This window comes from Rosa rugosa, chromosome 6 (genome assembly GCF_958449725.1).
Source record: "Rosa rugosa chromosome 6, drRosRugo1.1, whole genome shotgun sequence".
Lineage (NCBI taxonomy): Eukaryota > Viridiplantae > Streptophyta > Magnoliopsida > Rosales > Rosaceae > Rosa > Rosa rugosa.
The window spans coordinates 41020079-41031079 of record NC_084825.1 but is presented as its reverse complement, the minus strand read 5'-3'; the positions used below and the strand labels follow the sequence as shown (position 1 = coordinate 41031079).

At 40.8% G+C, this 11001-nt stretch overlaps 2 long non-coding RNA genes across 2 annotated transcripts; both read left to right on the top strand.

Annotated features, from left to right (window-relative positions):
* Positions 1–1174: 1174 nt before the first annotated feature.
* Positions 1175–3818, top strand: LOC133718744 (uncharacterized). The gene is made up of 3 exons (XR_009850544.1): positions 1175–1896; positions 2570–2645; positions 3573–3818. It is a non-coding gene; the product is annotated as an uncharacterized LOC133718744 (long non-coding RNA).
* A 4539-nt stretch (positions 3819–8357) lies between these two features.
* LOC133718731 (uncharacterized) lies at positions 8358–11001 on the top strand. The gene is made up of 3 exons (XR_009850542.1): positions 8358–9079; positions 9753–9828; positions 10756–11001. It is a non-coding gene; the product is annotated as an uncharacterized LOC133718731 (long non-coding RNA).

The window sequence follows — 11001 nt, the reverse complement described above, 5'->3', positions numbered from 1 at the left end:
TATGTGCTGGATCCATTGTTTGACTAGTCATGGAACATGAGAGCTTCTTGATTGATTATGTCGATGTAAGGATGTGTCACACGGTGGCATAGGGCTAGAGAAAGCCATTAGGCACGGTGGCATAGGGCTAGAGAAAGCCATTAGGATTCCCATGGGGTACACTAAATTGAATGATAATTAATAAGAAGGGATGATGCGATGTGATGAATTGCTGTGAATTGATGTGTATACGATATACTACTTTCTAGCGTGTATAAAATGACATGGCTTTACTGGCACATTACATGATTTACTCACTGAGCGCGTGGTTTTGCTCATCCACCCAGCTCTAATCCATTTTGCAAAGAAGTACTTAGATTTTGATGAGCCGAAGTGGGTTAGACGAGCCTAGAAGGAATAGTTTATTTATATTCTGCTTTGTAACACTCGATCACACCTCGGATTAAGCGTTAGGTGCTTAAAATCCACCAACACCAGGTCCGGGGCGTGACAGAAGAATCCCCAACCCAAAACACAAAGCTCAATCAAAACAATGGTAGGGACTTATTACTAGCAAAAAGCTACACCAAAACAACTAAGAAAAATAAATATAGAAAATTAAGATCAACAACCCAAACATGGTCTGAAAAATAGGGTGGGACACAGAGCGGTCCTAACATGTTTCTCATTAGGCCCGGGACCAGGTTGGGGCCAAAATAGGTGTTTATCCTAACACGAACAGAATCGAGACATTTCGGGCCCAAATTTTTAGACTTTCAAGATCAAAAACCTCCTTTTCAGTTTTTCCAGAATTCAATTTTCAGTCTCCAATTGTTGTAGAACTTGATCACTCGAAATCTCCTTGCTTCCCCTAAACACACACATTACTCAATTCATGCACTTGAACTTCAGCCCCAAACTGCATGAACCCGATCAGGAAGCAGTCCAATTGCTTGTTCGAGGGCCGACTTCACATACCCCATCTCCTCTTCGATCATGCACGTGTCCAGCACGAACAAGAAGACTAGTGCCAACAGCGGTGTAATACCCGGTTGTTTCTTTAATCAAAGCAAACAGTGTGCTTTACTTTCATGATTCGATTACTTTAACTTTAATGATTATGCTGGGTTAATTGTTTGTGTTGATCGACATTGCCGACACTCTCTCTCTCTCCCACTGACACTCTCACTCTCTCTATCAGCCGAAACCAGCAAGAAAAACAGAGCAACCATTCACCTGCCGACCTCTCTCTCCTCAGGCCACCTCAAGACGTCGGACCACCTCCAGTAGCTTCGCCTAGACCTTGCGCAGCCGCCGGTGGCATCCTTGCGCCGCAACATGGACTGTAGTGACGGCGGAGGACCTGGCTCCGTTTGAGCCGATTTCGAATCAATCTCAATATCTTGAGCTACAAGCCACCAATACTCTTGATTCTTGGCTCATATGATTCGCATCAACTTTCTGAACAAGCACCAAGAAGAACCAGACCTGAATCGACCATTTTCACGTTCGTCGGAGCTCGACCGGTTTTTGATCGAAAATCAAAACCTTTCGATCGTGATATCTCGAGTTGTAGTGCATCGTTTTGATTGATTCTTGAACCAGTGGGTTTGCCTTGATGTTCTTAACAACTCTCTAGAAGGAATCGAGGCCTGAAATTGAAGTTTTTACGTCGAAACTCAAGCTCGCCGGATTCTGGAATTTTTCCGACCACCGAAGCTTTCGATCGGTATATCTCGAGCTACAGACCATATTTTTCTGTGATTCTTGAACCAATGAGTTCACCTTGAGTTTCTTAACAACTCTCTAGAAGGGATCGAAGCCTGAAATTGAAGTTTTGACGTCGAAATCAAGCCTTGCCGGATTCTGCAAATTTCGCCGGATTCTGGAAATTTCCGGCCACCTCGACTGTTTTAGGTAATTTCAACCACTTCCGGTTATTTTCAGCTTACATGGTAGTTATGAAAGTTGTTAAGCATGATGAGAGGAAGAGGAGCAGCCCGGCCCCGACACCATTGGCGGTGGTCGGCGGCGGCTCTGCCACTAATTCCGGCGGCCCTTTCCGGCCACCTCCGGGGGTCAAAAATATAGTTTCTGTGCATTTTTAGATTCTATATTTCAATACGATCATTTCGATATATTATACGCAATTTTCGGATATCGTATGATTTAGTTATGAATTTTTAAGTTTCGATCGATTTCGATCGTTAGATTTGTGATCTGTGAAGTTAGGACCGTCAGATGGACTTGTAGTTTTGATATGATGATCTTATGACTGTTCCAGTGGCTTTGTGTGGTCATGGGCGAAGATCCGACCGTTGGATCTTCGTATTAATGCAAAACAGTGATTAGGGAGGCGATTCGTGAGAATCCGTCCGTCGGATTTTCGTATAAAATTGTGAAGATGTTAGTAAGGACGATTCAGGAAGATCCGACCGTTGGATCTTCGTGATGATTTTTGGAGGGTGATCCTAAGGGCGATCCGTGAGGATCCGACCGTTGGATCATCATTTAATTTCGATCCGACCGTTGGATTGTCGTTTGAGTATGTTTTTGAGTTGTTGGCTAAGTTAAGGTCATGTTTGACTAGGTGATTGACGGTCTTCCTTGGGTGAGCGGTTTCGGTGTGTATTGTGTTGAATTGAAGACGCAGCGGGAATATCGAGGTGAGTAAATCGCACATGGTTCATTCACGAACCGAAATTCGGTGATTTTATTTAATTGAGAAATTGTGGAAATTGTTTTATGAAAATAAATATTTGTTTTAAATTATATGGACTTGATCGACTACGGTCCATAGGTAAGTAAAATGTATTTAACTATAAAAAAATGAATTTCTAGATTTTATTGCATGTGAACTATAGTTGGTATTAGTGGTCACTCTTGTGTGGGTGACTACATATATATATATTTACGTGGAATATATATTGGATGGTGTGATTTACTGAGTTATATTTTGAGCATTACCCTTTGGAATATGTGATTTATCTTAGATGTTGTGTTGTCTATGATAATGGGTAATTGAGTAAAGTGCGATAGTTGAGTCGTTGAGATGAATTAAATGAGGAGTCGAGTGAATTGAGAAAAGCAGTCATTCGTAAGGTGAACCTTGGCCCAGGTGACACTTTACGATACAGTTAGAGCTCTAGTCTGTCTGCCATCATACTGCTTGGGGGATAAACGAGTTATCATATGCCCTTGGGTATGACATCACATACTGAATGGGATGATTAATATAATTAATCATAAGCCTGTAAGTATGATATACTGAATGGGGTGATTAATATAATTAATCATAAGCCTGTAAGTATAATATACTGCATGGGATGATTTATATAAATAAATCATAAGCCTGTGAGTATATATTGAGTAAGAAGTTGTTTATTTTTGAGTAGTCATGATGAGATGTGAGTTGATTGATGCTTGAAGTGACGTTGTACACTTCAATTCTTATGCAAAACAAAATTAAAATGTGCTTGAGTTGATTGTGTTACTTTAAATCGTGCAATCCTTTCGTTTACTCATACGAGCTTTGCAAAAAGCTTACCGGGTTTGTATTGTTGCAATCCCGGTACACTATTCAAACGGTGTAGCGGGTAATCCTGCAGGTCAGGAGAATCAGGGCGGTGATCGAGCGGGTTAGAGTATTTGTTATAGTTTTACAGCATTTGTAATAGTGAGGTGAGTTAAGCTCATTGAGCCTTAGAATTTGATTTGGTGAGAGTGTGTTGTAATAATTAACTTGAGGATTTGATTTATTGTAATATTGAGAGGTGTGAAGTGTGGTTGTTTTGAGAAAAAAATTCAGGTTGTATTTATGTGAGTTGTATTAATTCATGTTTCGGATTTGAACTTATTATTCAAAATTCGGGGTGTGACAGTTTGGTATCAGAGCGTAAGGTACATATTTGGTGATAATCAGTACTCCCTGAGTGATGGCCCGTCTGCAGCGGATCCCCATCGTATACTCTTCGGTACTGGTATAATCATTGGGTATGTCTTAGTATGGGGTCTAGACAGCGTGTATGCCAGTAGGACGGTAGAGTTGTCTTCTAAGTTCGTATTAGAATAAGTTTAGTTTCCGCAGGTTGTAATCTTTGAGGAATGGAAACCTCCGGATTTAACTCTGATGAGTCAGTGAGGATTGTTTATGGAAATGAGTTTCCTTTTGTATGTAGAAGTGTTTGGTTGAAGGCATGGTGTGGACCTATGCTCGTATCTGATGTGGATACGAGTATTAATTGATAGTAATTTTGCCTTCTTAAGTTGGACATACAGATGCATTTGAATAGATTCTAGACTCATGTGGAGTTGTGAGTAGTGTTGCGGTTAGGGAAGAAATTATTGTGGTTAATTCTTCCATGTGCTTGTAAGTTGTTGAGCAGAGTTTGAGGTGCGAGAACGGAGTTTGATCTCGTGTTTGAGTGATTGAGACGAACGACTATATATTTGAGTTCTCTCCGAGTACCTAAAATCTTAAGGGCTATTTGAAGTGGGACTAGTGGTAGTTTTAGTATTTCTAAATTTAAATCGAGATCCGAGGAACATGTTTTGTATACGTGGTTGATGTTGCGAGCATCATTTTGATTGATATTTTGCGTTTCACAAAGACAACTGGATTGGAAATTCTCCGTTTGGACACCTTGGTCTGTTGACCTGACTATGACTTGTGGACATAGTTTTATTTAAGTGAAGGAAATTGATTTTGTGAACTAGTTTTCTTAAGTTTTGGATCGTAGTATGGAGTTGGACTGAAGTGAATTTGAGGTTGTTTGTGTTTTAAGTTTAAGTAGGCGGGACACTTAAAGTTTTGAAATGGAGTTTGATCTTGGTCGGTAAATAATGGGGAGATTTAGAGTCAACTCTCTGTAAATGTTATTAGATGAGGGTGTGTTTCTGTGGTGATGGATTTTAGGAGAAATGGTTAAGTGCAATTTCGGATATTGATTTTAGTGACTTTGTTAGGTATCCATAGTGGTTCAAGTGAATTACTATGTGATATGGAGTTTGATTCGATTTCTGAATCGCTAAATGTTAGGGATTGAATTGTGATGAGTTTTTGTTGAAGCAATTGATAGATGGAATTATCGAGATTCTATAAGAGTTGTAAGAGTAACTCTAAAGACGTGGGTTTTTCCTAGCTAACTCAGGATGTGTTTAGCTTTATAAATCCCTAATCCTATCGATGAAATTGTTTGTGTTTGGTTGGACTCAGAGGATACTAGCTAGACCTCGATGCGACTTAATTGATTGTTGGATTCTTTTTGAGTGATTGTTTTTATTGCATCATTATGAAAGATGTGTGCAGTAGAGTTGTTTATGGTTTTGAAAATAGTATTGGGTGACCAAGGTTCGATCCTTGGTGTTGTTGTTGGTTAAACAAAAAGAAAAGAAAACATGCACACCATCTTATTGATTTTACATTACAAAAAAAAAAAAAAAAAAAAAAAAAAAAAAAAAAAAAACGAGGACCATGCTATACTAAGCCTAGTCAGCAGCTCCGGATGGATTGAGGCTGAGCTCAAGAGAAACGTTTGAGCCACTGTGGTAACCGCCTGAGCCACCAGAATAGTAACCAAAAGCGCTACCTTCCTCGGAAGTAGCCTTCAGGTTACCAAAGACGTCCTCGCCGTGCACGGGGAACAGAGGAAGAGTTTGAACCTCCTGGTGATCTCCTCCTCGTTGTTGCAGGGATGGTTGTCCTCCTGTTGTGCCAAAAGAGTTGTACTGGTATTAGTGTTGAAGTGTGAGGAAGAATATGAAACAAAATTTAAATCAAGAAATCCTTCATTACCAGTAGAATAGGTGGAACCAAAGTTGAGATCAATGGATCTACCATCATCAGTAGAACTAGTGGACCCAAAATTGATGTCAATGGATCCACCAGCTGGCCCAAAATTGATGTCGATGGATCCACCAGCACCAGTAGAACCAGTGGACCCAAAATTGAGATCAATGGATCCACCAGTACCAAGAGAACTAGTTTCCATGGGCACTGGAGCAGCCTGCTTACACCTATTCATCTGCTTCTCTCGAGCCCTGACGTTCTGGAACCAAAAGTAAATGTTCTTACCCTCAACATGTCCATACTGGTTCAGCTGGAGGCAGATCTCGTGAATGTGCTCTGTAGTTGGGCACTTAAATCCCTTGACGTAGTAAAGATCCTTGAGGATTCTTATTTGTTCTGGAGTAGGAATCCACCTGGTACGGCTTCGCCAGAAATCCATGTTGGCACTACTTCCAGCTGCTTGGGTGTTTCCTCCCTCCTCTGTTGGTTGCTGTTGTTGTGGTTCCATTTGTTGCGGGGTTTGGAGCTCCATTAGTTGCAGAGTTCGTGGCTCTTGGGTCATGGAGTGAGAGGATGTGAAAATCGAGGAATACATGGTTTAGTGTTTGAGGGAGATTTTGTTAGAAGGATTGGAGTTGTTGAACTGGTGATTGGAGATCTGAGATTCTCAGAGGAAAGATGAGATCGAATCTTCAAATGGAAGAAAAGATCTGAGAAAGAAGGATTGAAGATTTGGAGGAAAAGATTGAAGATCTGAAAGTTCAGAGGAAAGATGGGATTGAATCAACTAGATGGGAGAGAAGATCAGAAGAGAAGGATCGAAATTGATGAAGAAAGGATTTGAGAAGATTTCAGGCTGAAGAGTTGAGAGAGAAAGACTTGAGCTCGGAAGAAAATTTCTTTTCTTTTGGAGTGAACAGTTTTTCTCCAGAATGCACCTATTTATAGAACAAGGTGAGCAGATCTCCACCGTTGGATGAACGATCTCAGAATTTGAATCCACGCGTTGGATTAAAGTCGCCCCGAAACCCGGAAAAGCTGTTGGCGCGTGTTGAGCGTGTAAGGGGACAGGCCGAACCTCGAGACGCTGTGGCAGACAGCTTTAGCCGAAAGTGATTTGCTTTCCGTAAATCACGGAAGAGACGTGTCGTGGCACGTGGAGTGTACCGACAGTTTGTTGTTATTCTATCGCTTATGATAGAATAAATAAAAGAAGTTGCATGGATAGTAACGAGAGCAGCTGGTGCTCTAGTGGTTGAAGAGCAAGGCTCTTGTACAAGAGGTCAGAGGTTCGAACCTTGCCTCTCGTTTATTTTTATTATGTTCGCTTATGACATAATAAGTATAACATTTGTACACATTATATTAAGCACAGCTTGTGCTCCAGTGGCTGGGGACAAAAGTTTTGTGCAGCAGGGTGAGGTTTCGAACCTTGCCTTCCCCGTTATTTTATTTATGTCGCTTATGACATAATAAATATAACACGTGGGCATATATTAATGAAGGCAGCTCTTGCTTCAGTGGTTGGGAGCAAAACCTTCGTGTTCGAGGTCGGGAGTTCGAACCTTACCTCTTACAAATATTTTTGGATCTCGTATATGCTTGATATACGGACGTATATACGGTATGTACGGTATACATACGTATATACGGTCTGTATGGTATGCATACGTATATACGGTATACCTACGGTATGTACAATTTCATACCGTAGCCGAGCTAAAAAGTTGTGGGCCAAATAGTAAGCCCAAATGTTAGGCCCGATTTGTAGGCCCAAATAGTAAGCCCAAATGTTAGGCCCGATTTGTAGGCCCGAATGGTAGGCCCAAATGTTAAACCCAAATTGGTTCGGGCCGGTTCGAAATGTGGATGGTTCGGTTTCTTCGGCCAAATTGGCCAGCCCTAATGCTTAGCCCAAGGATTGAGCAAGCCCAAGTCATCATCACTGGGTGACATATTTTATTGGCGTGCTTGGCGTGCTTTTGGGGATGATTTGTTTTGAGTGATGCATCTCTATTGTTGTGTAGAATAGTGCATGCTTAAGTTTTACTATAGAGATTTACCGTGATGCTAATGGAGTAGCGAAACGCTTTGTGGGAGTCTTTACTGTGCTTGTATGCCAGTACAGAGTGATGATCTATGTGAGGATCTATGAGATAATCTCTGTGAAGATCTAAGTGATGATCTATGTGATGATCCACGTGATGATTTTGTGTAATTGATGTGGAGTGATGTTGAGCAGTTGTTTTGAGAATTTACATCGTGATGAAAGGATTTAGTGGCCATAGGAATGTATTTTTATACAAAGGGCTGTGGCTTTGTAGATTACTACAGTTTTGGGAAAGATGGAGATTCGATGGTTAGGTTAACCGTAATCGAGAGCAATTAACTTGCGCCTAAATTTCGGGACGAAATTCCTTTAAGGGGGTAGATTGTAATACCCGGTTGTTTCTTTAATCAAAGCAAACAGTGTGCTTTACTTTCATGATTCGATTACTTTAACTTTAATGATTATGCTGGGTTAATTGTTTGTGTTGATCGACATTGCCGACACTCTCTCTCTCTCTCCCACTGACACTCTCACTCTCTCTATCAGCCGAAACCAGCAAGAAAAACAGAGCAACCATTCACCTGCCGACCTCTCTCTCCTCAGGCCACCTCAAGACGTCGGACCACCTCCAGTAGCTTCGCCTAGACCTTGCGCAGCCGCCGGTGGCATCCTTGCGCCGCAACATGGACTGTAGTGACGGCGGAGGACCTGGCTCCGTTTGAGCCGATTTCGAATCAATCTCAATATCTTGAGCTACAAGCCACCAATACTCTTGATTCTTGGCTCATATGATTCGCATCAACTTTCTGAACAAGCACCAAGAAGAACCAGACCTGAATCGACCATTTTCACGTTCGTCGGAGCTCGACCGGTTTTTGATCGAAAATCAAAACCTTTCGATCGTGATATCTCGAGTTGTAGTGCATCGTTTTGATTGATTCTTGAACCAGTGGGTTTGCCTTGATGTTCTTAACAACTCTCTAGAAGGAATCGAGGCCTGAAATTGAAGTTTTTACGTCGAAACTCAAGCTCGCCGGATTCTGGAATTTTTCCGACCACCGAAGCTTTCGATCGGTATATCTCGAGCTACAGACCATATTTTTCTGTGATTCTTGAACCAATGAGTTCACCTTGAGTTTCTTAACAACTCTCTAGAAGGGATCGAAGCCTGAAATTGAAGTTTTGACGTCGAAATCAAGCCTTGCCGGATTCTGCAAATTTCGCCGGATTCTGGAAATTTCCGGCCACCTCGACTGTTTTAGGTAATTTCAACCACTTCCGGTTATTTTCAGCTTACATGGTAGTTATGAAAGTTGTTAAGCATGATGAGAGGAAGAGGAGCAGCCCGGCCCCGACACCATTGGCGGTGGTCGGCGGCGGCTCTGCCACTAATTCCGGCGGCCCTTTCCGGCCACCTCCGGGGGTCAAAAATATAGTTTCTGTGCATTTTTAGATTCTATATTTCAATACGATCATTTCGATATATTATACGCAATTTTCGGATATCGTATGATTTAGTTATGAATTTTTAAGTTTCGATCGATTTCGATCGTTAGATTTGTGATCTGTGAAGTTAGGACCGTCAGATGGACTTGTAGTTTTGATATGATGATCTTATGACTGTTCCAGTGGCTTTGTGTGGTCATGGGCGAAGATCCGACCGTTGGATCTTCGTATTAATGCAAAACAGTGATTAGGGAGGCGATTCGTGAGAATCCGTCCGTCGGATTTTCGTATAAAATTGTGAAGATGTTAGTAAGGACGATTCAGGAAGATCCGACCGTTGGATCTTCGTGATGATTTTTGGAGGGTGATCCTAAGGGCGATCCGTGAGGATCCGACCGTTGGATCATCATTTAATTTCGATCCGACCGTTGGATTGTCGTTTGAGTATGTTTTTGAGTTGTTGGCTAAGTTAAGGTCATGTTTGACTAGGTGATTGACGGTCTTCCTTGGGTGAGCGGTTTCGGTGTGTATTGTGTTGAATTGAAGACGCAGCGGGAATATCGAGGTGAGTAAATCGCACATGGTTCATTCACGAACCGAAATTCGGTGATTTTATTTAATTGAGAAATTGTGGAAATTGTTTTATGAAAATAAATATTTGTTTTAAATTATATGGACTTGATCGACTACGGTCCATAGGTAAGTAAAATGTATTTAACTATAAAAAAATGAATTTCTAGATTTTATTGCATGTGAACTATAGTTGGTATTAGTGGTCACTCTTGTGTGGGTGACTACATATATATATATTTACGTGGAATATATATTGGATGGTGTGATTTACTGAGTTATATTTTGAGCATTACCCTTTGGAATATGTGATTTATCTTAGATGTTGTGTTGTCTATGATAATGGGTAATTGAGTAAAGTGCGATAGTTGAGTCGTTGAGATGAATTAAATGAGGAGTCGAGTGAATTGAGAAAAGCAGTCATTCGTAAGGTGAACCTTGGCCCAGGTGACACTTTACGATACAGTTAGAGCTCTAGTCTGTCTGCCATCATACTGCTTGGGGGATAAACGAGTTATCATATGCCCTTGGGTATGACATCACATACTGAATGGGATGATTAATATAATTAATCATAAGCCTGTAAGTATGATATACTGAATGGGGTGATTAATATAATTAATCATAAGCCTGTAAGTATAATATACTGCATGGGATGATTTATATAAATAAATCATAAGCCTGTGAGTATATATTGAGTAAGAAGTTGTTTATTTTTGAGTAGTCATGATGAGATGTGAGTTGATTGATGCTTGAAGTGACGTTGTACACTTCAATTCTTATGCAAAACAAAATTAAAATGTGCTTGAGTTGATTGTGTTACTTTAAATCGTGCAATCCTTTCGTTTACTCATACGAGCTTTGCAAAAAGCTTACCGGGTTTGTATTGTTGCAATCCCGGTACACTATTCAAACGGTGTAGCGGGTAATCCTGCAGGTCAGGAGAATCAGGGCGGTGATCGAGCGGGTTAGAGTATTTGTTATAGTTTTACAGCATTTGTAATAGTGAGGTGAGTTAAGCTCATTGAGCCTTAGAATTTGATTTGGTGAGAGTGTGTTGTAATAATTAACTTGAGGATTTGATTTATTGTAATATTGAGAGGTGTGAAGTGTGGTTGTTTTGAGAAAAAAATTCAGGTTGTATTTATGTGAGTTGTATTAATTCATG